Source organism: Danio rerio, chromosome 4 (genome assembly GCF_052040795.2).
Source record: "Danio rerio strain M-AB ecotype USA chromosome 4, GRCz13ab, whole genome shotgun sequence".
NCBI classification, from domain to species: Eukaryota; Metazoa; Chordata; class Actinopteri; order Cypriniformes; family Danionidae; genus Danio; species Danio rerio.
This window is the reverse complement of record NC_141024.2, coordinates 2,350,919-2,360,852: the sequence shown is the minus strand read 5'-3', so window position 1 is coordinate 2,360,852 and position 9,934 is coordinate 2,350,919. Positions and strand designations below refer to the sequence as shown.

General features: G+C 36.5%; 1 protein-coding gene across 2 annotated transcripts in view; it reads left to right on the top strand.

The window, feature by feature from the left end:
* The first annotated feature begins 817 nt into the window (after nt 1-817).
* si:dkey-97m3.1 overlaps nt 818-9,934 on the top strand; it is a 52,320-nt gene continuing 43,203 nt past the window's right edge. For both annotated transcript variants that reach the window (XR_015481640.2, XM_087245557.2), the window contains exon 1: nt 818-901. The gene's annotated coding sequence lies outside the window, so the exon portion shown is untranslated. The remainder of the gene's footprint in view (nt 902-9,934) is intronic.

Sequence of the window (9,934 nt, the reverse complement as noted above, 5' to 3'; positions counted from 1 at the left end):
GTTAAGGATTTGTTAATAGTAAGAATTTTAAGTTAGCATGTGGATGTCAATACTTTAAACACTGCTGCATTAACAGTGGAAATCAATAAAATACAGTAGTTTACTGTAAAAAATCACAATTTCTTTTATACATTCTGTAAATTTTTACAGTAAAATACATTTCCAAAGTTTAATTTTGTGGACTTTACGGGCTATAGAGGATAATTACCTGACTGTTATTCAGAGATTGGCTGTTTATAAGCACTTATAAACAGTTATTCTGTGCATCTCTAATCAATACTTAAGCTCAACTACCTCCTTAATAGCTACTAATAAGCAGCAAATTAGGAGTTTATTTAGTTAAAGTCTTGTTAATTTAGTTAAAGAGTTGTTATTAGCAAGAATTGTAAGAAAGCATATGTTGTGTAGATGTTAGTACTTCAAAACACTGCTGCATTAATAGTGGAAATCAATGAAATACAGTAGTTTACTGTAAAAATCACAATTCGTTTTACAGTTCAGTAAATTTCTCCGTAAAGTACTGTTTAAAAGACTCATTTTATTGGATAATTACCTGCCTTTTAAGATATTGGTTGTTTATTATATATAATTAATGAAATACAGTAGTTTGCTGTAAAATGCAATATTTGTTTCATGATTTGTAACATCTTTTAAATGGTGAAATACTGTTCAGAAATACTAATGTACGGATTTTTTGTTTCATTTTACAGTTTAGAAAGTGTATTGAGAGTGTGTGTGTGTAGTCGTCACACCCTGTTCTCTCTCACACACACACATACACACGCGCGCGCGCTTGTGTCTCCATCAGCGCTGCGTCAGAAGCGCGTTCACTGCAGCAGGAGAGAGAGGAACGCGCTGCTGCGGCTCTGAACATCTTCACCCGGCGAGATTCATGATCAAGGTAAGAGCAAATCTTTCTGTTTCACACACAAATACAGCTTTATACTTTAATAATAGGTGTACCGTTACAGGAGGATAGGCGTCGCGATTTGTTGACGCATCCTTAAGGAAGAGAATGTGCTCAGTGTGTTTGATCATGACGGTATGGACGCGTTCACGTGTGCCTCGAAAACGGATTTACAGTGTTTTGCATGGTTATATATGAGTGGTGAAAGATGTTGAATGTAATGTTCAGTCTATAAACGCTCAGCAGCTCTAAAGCCTCTTTCATACTGGACGCGTTGTTGTTGCGTTGCGTCCGCGATGCGTCCGACGCGTATTTAGCGTTATAAGACAAAGTGTTTAAGAAGTTCAACTTTAAGGATCAAAGCGTTTGGTAGTGGTTGGTTTTTAATAGCTAGAAGAACGCGTTGTGTGTACGCGTGCGGCGCGCGTTTGAAACAGTCGCGTCATCACCGGCCACGCCGCTGTCAGTAAATAATGACTGACTCTGGCAAAAGTCTTGTGTTTTCTTGCTACAGCGGATTGTGAACATGAACTGGCGTGTCGGCTCTTTTTTAAGCAGAGAAAGAAAGAATGTCCGCGCGCCAAAGCTTCGGTTTGAATGTTACAGTGAAGCACAGATGATTCCTGAACTGATTCTTTTGATTGAATCATTTTTTCTACATTGCTGCACTTGAGTTTGAATCTTTTCCGGGTTCTGTCAAAGGAATGCGTGTATTTTGTAAAATGTTGAATTGAAAATAATTCAAAAGTTATTCTCTGTTACATGAACAATTTTTATTATTAAAATTATCATATGATTTTAAGTTTTAGGATGAAATATGTAATTTCGATGTGTTTTCATAAGTTTACCTTAATGTAGGGTTAATATGAATGACAGTAAATTACAAAAATGACTTAAAATTCTGATATTTTCTGAAAAATATATTTTATATATAATATTTAGTTTATTTTATATTTATTTAGTTTTATATTTTTTAAAAAATATTTTCCTGGTTATCTTAAATGATCACTGTAAAAAAAGATTCAAGATGATTCATTGGATTTACTTAATCTTTGTAAGTGGTGGTAAACAATTTATTTAAACAAATTAATTTGAACATTACTCAATTTAATTTGCTTCTTTAAATTCAACACAAATTGTTTGCAGCAATTTTGCAGACATATTTTTTGTTGGTGTACCTGTGGACTAAAGTTTAATCCTCATTGCTGTGCTTAAGGTTCTAGGAGAAAGGCTGAAAAGTAAAAAGATAGATATTTTCAAGTAATCACTTTACAGACGTTGTGATGAACTAATATTATAGTTATTTGTATGTATAAAATATTAATGCTATTTAGTTTATAATACATTTTCACTGTATTATTGGCAATATTAATTGTTTAATATAAGTTTACACAAGGTGACACAGTGGCTCAGTGGTTAGCACTGTGACCTCACACCAAGAAGGTCGTTGGTTTGAGTCCCGGCTTGGTCAGTTTGCGTGTGTGTGTGAGTGTGAATGAGTGTGCATGGGGGTTTCCCAATTCCGGGTTGCAGCTGGTAGGGCATCCCCTGTATGAAACATACTGGCTAAGTTGGCGGTTCATTCAGCTGTGGTGACCCTTGATTGAAAAAGGGACTTAGTTGAAGGAAAATAAATTAATTGATGAATGAATGAAGTTTATACAATTGAAGTTGAACTTTATTTTAATTCCATTGGTGTTTATTTATTGAAATTTATTGTCATCAGTTTTCTTTTTTTTTTTTCTTTTTTTTTTAGAATTGAATATCTGTATTGATTTATTTATTTTATTAAATTATTTGATTTCAATGAAAAATTTTTCTCTTTAATTTTACATTTTTAATCCTTTTTCACAGTATTATTAATATTAATGATAAAAATATAATTTATATAATAGTTTAGTTTAAATATTTTATTTTATATATTCATTAAATTTAGTTGTTTGCTTGGTTTAAACCTAGTTTTATATTCAATTGTAACTTTTGCTTGTTTTTTTTTGTTTGTTTTTTTTAACTATTTTTCCACAGCAATCTTTTCAATATTAACACAAACTTTTTTCAATACTCAACACACACTGTCTACATGTCGAGCTGAAGCAGAAATGCCGGTGTGTTTTTGCAGCTCCAGCATGTTTTGCTTTGACTTGCAGAGCTGTGCTAAATATGACGACTGCTCCTTATCTGGACCTTGATACTGATACTGTAGAGACAGACAGAGACGGACAGCAGGGCCGTCTGTACACTTCAACAGGCAGGCTTTTTCAGTTTATTCATGACAATTTGCTTTTGTATATTGCTGTTATTATCATTAGAATTATTCATTATATGCATATTTATATTTGTTTTAATAAAAACAGGCTTAGATTTGTCCACCTGTGGGGTTTTGGACCATATGGGGCAGAGCATGCGTGTTTGGATAACTCGGTTGTTTGGCCATGCTTCATTATTATTGTTCATTTATTATTTTGCTGGAAATTAGAACTGAAACAAATCTTTGTGCTTAACAAACGAAGTTAATTATGTAGACTGATGGATGTCTGTGTGTACAACACGTTTCCTAATCACCGAAAGAGAAAGTGAAAGTAAAGAATGAGGAGGCTGCAGATGCTCTGTTTAACTGTTTCCTTGCTAGTGAAGCGCTCAGTTTTCCCACTTACAAAGTCTGCCATGTAAATAGCAAATGTGCCATGGCGTGACTCAACTGACTCTTTAAGGGAATGGGAGATGAGACTGACTGGTTTATTCTCAAACCATTAAGAAAATAAGCTCAACCCTGTTATGCTGTGGTCACACCAGACGCGCGAGTGATTTGCATGTTAAGTCAATGCATACGCGCGAATAGACATCCTGCGGCGCGAATGGCGTGAATTGCGCAAATGACGCGGTGCGAATTAAGTGTTTTGTGCGTTTGATATGCGAATCGCTCGAGTTCGAAAATCTGAACTTCAGCGGCATTCATGCCACGTTAACCAATCAGGAGCTTGCTGTTGTAGAGGGTTTGAGGCCGTACTCACACTAGGTACAGTTGCCTCGAACCGGGCCAAAGCACGCTTGTCTCCCCCGACGGCCCGCACTAACACCACAATCAGGCCTCGGCACGCTTACGTCATCGCTGCTGCGCTGTTTAGTGAGAGGCACTCTCTCACTCAGCAGCACAGAGCAGATTTCTCTTGTCATGTCGTTTGATATGCAGTGACATGCAGTCAAATATTTCGCCAAACAGTCCTTAGGGATGCTGTGACGCAGTCAGATATTTCGCCGAACAGATCCGCCACTTTTGTCGCTCATAAACAATCATAAAGCCCTCGTGCTGCAGGAATGAGGAGGTCTGCTGAAGGTGCAGCTGTCGTGCAGTGAGGGGTTTGCGTCTTTAATAAACTACGGCAGTTTGCGTAAGAACAGTAAGATTGATTAATAAATCCATATAAAACGGTCCCTTAAAAGTCACGTCTCACTTTCAGTTTTGGGCTTTGGCATGCTTTGCACTCAAATTACAAACTTACCGCGCCAAAGCCCAAGTGAACCGCGCTCAGGCCCACCTCTTCCAACCGGGCCAGGGCCGGCCAAGTAAACCGTGTTTGAGCCCGATTCAGCGCACTCACACTTCTCAAACGATCCGGGAAACGGGCCTGGGCACGGTACGGATGGCATAGTGTGAGTAGGCCCTGATTGTGACATATCGCCTATTGTTGGTATCCCGGGGGAAATCCTCCTGCTGACACCGTCAAAAAGTTCATCAAACTGGGCTCGGCTAAGTCAGAAGCACCGCTGAAAGCCTCCATCATCCAGGTACAGTTCCTGGAGGAGTTTATGAGCTCACAGAGCTGCTGCACATCTGAAACAATCTAGTGGCCCTAAACGTATCAATGCTGATTTCAGTCTTCATAAAGCACATAAGCACTGTTATTTTCTTCATAAAATCCATGTTAGCCATTTAGCTACGAAGCTAGAGTCACCGGGCAGACCGAAGCCCTGCCCATCACGCAAATCCGCATCTGTTCTGAAGTGAATTAGACGCGCGAATGAAGCAGGGTTAGACGCGTGAATGAAGCGAGTAAACTCAAATGTTTAAGCGGCTATATCTGCGCACTCCGTGTCTGGTGTGAACATAACATTAAACCATGCGCCACGGCGCAAAGCGGATTTTTCCTTCCTTATATTACCAAAAGTGGATTTAGACATGTCCTTAATGCTTTTGCACCCTGCGCTTTAGACTTTGTGCCTAGATTGTTAAAACAGATCCCTGTTTGTTAGTTTGGCCATTTATTTTATAAGTTGGAAGCTAAATTAAACACGTTTTAATATTTTGATATTAAATGTCACCTGGGAAATGGTGTATGATTATCATTCGGTAAAAAAAGCATCCATTTTGTACGAATCTAAACTCCATTTCAAGAGTTCACACTTAGATACTGTTTGACAACTTGTTAGCAAGTTAGCAGGTTTGGCATGCTGTCCCGGGAGAGAACCCTGAGCTCGGAGATAGTTGAGCCCAGGGTTCCCGCCAGGTCCATAAAGCATGTGAGGGGAGTACGAGGTCAGGTGTTCTCGAGAGCTCCCCTCGGCAAAAGAGGAAAGGAGGAGAAGGGGTGGATGGGGGGTTTCTTCGGAAAACGAAGATAGGGGTGTACATTTTAGCTAGGTTATTTATAGTGGGTTTGGATCGTTCCGATTGGCTAGCTAATGAGCTTAGATGAGTGGCCGGCTGCAGTCAATCATATCACGTGCTCCTCTCGAAATTAGTTTATGAAACTTCATTTGGGACGCAATTTACTTGATAAAAGCACAACAAATTTCAGCAGTGACACTCAACTGAACTTCAACTCTGAAAACTGGGCTGAAGCAGTGTTAATTTACTAGAACTTTTTCTGTTAAGCTGTTTTGACCCGATCTACACCGGATATAAGCACTATAGAAATAAAGATGAAATGCACTGAATTGCTTTACATTTTGGGTTTTTTCTAAGTTTGGTTATAGTGGTGATGTGTTGTTTGGATCTGCTGGAGGTGTTTGTTGATGAATCCTGTGTCTGCGAGCTTTAGTTTGATCACAGTTGGAGATCAGTGCAGAGGATGTTGAGATTAGCTGAGGTTTGATGATCAGCAGGCCTTCATGGGTCACGCTGAGAGGAACCGCTGCATTTACACACACATACACACACATGCATTTACACACAGCAGTCTGAGCCGTTCACTCACAAAACAGATAAATCCAACATCTTCAGCTGCCGCAGCTTAAGCACAGATCAGACTCAGCTGTTCAATTACATCAAAAATAAAGACCTATAAACACATAAAGCACATGCTAAATAAACCAGTAAATGAGTTAATAGTCCTTTATATTTAACTAAAGCAAATGAGGTCAAACTAAAATTAAAATAAATAAGAAGTGCGTTGGGATATAAAAAAAAACTATCAAAATATTAAAATAAAAGAAAAATAAATTATATAAATTATTATAATAATAAATAATTTTTTAAACATAAATTTTTTTTATTTTTTTTTTTTTTGTCAAATAAGTTTTTTATTTGGTCGTTGAATAAACTTACAATAATCACAGGATTAGTTTTCTGATATGCATACATTTACAAAAACAAAACAAACAAACAAACAAACATAAAAAAAAAAACAAACACCCCAAGCCCAGCCTGTAAGTATACACTACAGTGATAATCAAAACAACTTTTATTTACAATACATTGCTTTGGGGGGAAGAATTCCCCATGAAGTAACAAAAGAAAGGGCCCCAAATTTTCTGAAATTGTCCAATGTTGCCTTTTAAAATAAATCTGGTTCGTTCCAGATGCAGAGTAGATGTCAATTCTTCAAGCCATAGTTTGGCAGTTGGAGGATTAACATTTTTCCAATACAATAATAGCAGCTTTTTGGCTGTAATCAAACAATATGCAAGGAATTTCTGTTGTGGACTGCTCAATGAATATGTATAATCAGAATGTCCTAATATAATAAGCATTGGGTCAGGATCTATATGTTGGTCAAGAACATCTGAAAGCACTTTAAAGACCTCATTCCAGAATCCCTGTATTTTATGACAGAATACAAAACTATGAGCTAAATCAGCTTCTTCTGATTTGCACTTATCACAAATGGGAGATATGTTGGGGAAAATCCTATGTAATTTCTTTTTGGAGAAATGTAGCCTATGTAAGACCTTGAACTGGATGAGGCATAATCTAGTGTTGATTGATTGTTTATCAATGTCCTCTAAGCTATTCTGCCAAATCTCTTCTGAAATTTTGATGCCAAACTCTCGTTCCCATTCTTCTCTGATCATCTTTGTAGTGGGGGCATTAGCTGCAAATAACCTTTCATAAATTAGAGATAATTGATGTTTTTGTCCCCTGCACTGTGTGAGACAGTCATCAGCAATTGAGGGCGGCACCTCCTCTAGGGAAACATTATGTGTGCGCAGGTAATTTCTTATTTGTAAAAATCTGAAAAAATGTATTTTTGGAAGGTTATATTTCTGTTGTAATTGAGTAAAGGAACCTAAAACCCCATCTATATAAAGATCCTTAACTGTGTTTATACCCAACTTCTTCCATTGATTAAAGGTTGTATCTAATTTTGAAGGGAGAAATGATGGGTTATTTGCAATTGGGATTAGGAGAGAAAGTGATTTTATCTTAAGATATTCTCTTATCTGTCTCCAAATTCGTAACTGATTCTTTGTAACAATACTATTAACTACTGTTTGGTCTGTTATCACTGGAGATAATAACATTGCTCCAAGATCATAAGGATGGCAGTAATCTCGCTCTATCTGAAGCCAGTCTGGGGCAGTAGCCGATTGTTCCAACCATAATGTGAAGATTTGTATGTGTGTAGCCCAGTAGTAGAGACGAAAATCTGGGAAGGCTAAACCCCCCTCCTGTTTGGGTTTACAAAGATGATTTTTTTTAATTCTATGACTTTTGTAGTTCCACAGAAACGGAAGAATAATGGAGTCCAAGTGCTTAAAGAAGGACTTGGATAATAGTATTGGAATATTACGAAATAAATATAATATTTGAGGAAGAAAAATCATTTTTATCGCATTTATTCTGCCAATTAAAGAGATTGGGAGCGTCTTCCAATAGTCTATACACTTCTGTAGTTTAGACAATAAGGGGTTAAAATTAGCTTTGAAGAGTAGAGAGTATTTACAGGTAACTACAATTCCAAGGTATACAATTTTTTCTGTGGACACCTTAAATGGAGAAGTATGTATTATAGATAGGTCTTTTAAACCAATGGGCATGAGTTCACTTTTTTCTAAATTAACTTTAAAGCCAGAAAACTTCCCAAAAGTATTAATAATCTTGAGTACAGCTGGGAGACTCACTTGTGGTTGGGTGATATAAAGCAAAATATCATCTGCATACAATGATATTTTATTAATAGTATTTGAAGTATGAAAGCCATGTATGCAAGAATTGGATCGAATGGCTTCTGCAAGAGGCTCTACCGTCAATGCGAACAAAAGAGGTGAGAGAGGGCAACCCTGTCTGGTTCCTCTTTTAAGATAAAAAGAGTCTGAAATTGTTCTATTTGTTAAAACACGTGCTAATGGACTATTGCACAAAATTTTTATCCAAGATATAAAATCATCACCCAAATCAAATTTCTCCAGGACAGCGAACAAGTAACCCCACTCGACTCGGTCGAATGCCTTTTCGGCATCTAATGATATTACAATCAAATTGTCTCGGATTGCCTTAGGGTGATAAATTATGTTAAATAATCTTCTTATATTATGGATAGTGCTTCTTCCTGGAATAAATCCATTCTGATCTACGTTAACCAATTTATTGATAAATTTACAGAGCCTATTAGCGAGTGTTTTAGACAATATTTTTTGATCAACATTGAGGAGAGAGATAGGTCTATACGACTCAACTTCTTCTGGATTTTTATCTTTTTTAGGAATTACTGTAATAATAGCCTCAGAGAAAGTTGGAGGTAGTCCAGTTTTTAATGCCTGTTGAAAGGTTTTAAGCAAATATGGAGTAAGTATGTGGCCGAATTTTTTATATAGTTCAGCAGGCAGCCCATCTGGACCAGGAGTTTTACAGTTTTTTAAAGTATTTATAGTGATCTTTAATTCCTCCAAAGTAATGTTTTTATTAAGACATGCTTTGTCCTCTGGAGATAACTTGGGGAGATTACATTTATGTAGAAATAAGTCCATTGTTTGTGAGTCAAACTCAGTGTCTGAGGAGTATAACTTTGAATAAAATTCCTTAAAACATTTGTTTATCTCTTTATTTGAGATACAGTGAGTCCCATGTTTGGTTTTTATTTTATGGATTGTTCTTTCACTATCAATTTTGCGCAACTGTCTAGCTAGTAATTTATGGGGTTTCTCTCCAAATTCAAAATATTTCTGTTTTACATAATGAAAAGTTCTATTAATTTTAGCAGAGACTATATTATTGTATTCGTACCTTAACTGTAAAATTTTCTTATAAACATCTAATGAGGGGTTTATTGCATTTTCAATGTCTAGCTGGTGGATTTGTTTTTCTAAATCACTTAGTTTTGTTTTGTATAGTTTATTCTTGGACCCTTGATATGATAAAACACAACCTCTTATATACGCTTTTAACGTTTCCCAGAGTAATGCTGGTGATGTTTCTGGCTTATCGTTACAATCAAAAAATATGTTTAGTTGCAAATTCATATAATCTATGAATTTAGGATCAGCTGTTAACTGAGGGTCCATCCTCCACAATGGACGAGTAAAAGATGTTTGATCAAGAATGACTTCAAATGAAACAGGGGCATGGTCTGAAATCAGTATGTCATGAATTTTAGAGTTTAAAACACTAGAAATGAGATTGCTGTCGACTAGAAAAAAATCAATACGGGTATATACATTATGCACATGTGAGTGAAATGTATAATCCCTTTCAGTTGGGTACATAAGTCTCCATATGTCAACCAAATTAGAATTATCGATAAAAGCATTCAAAAAATGTCTTGAATTAGAATGTGGGGCAATTTTAATCGAGGATCTATCAAGATATCC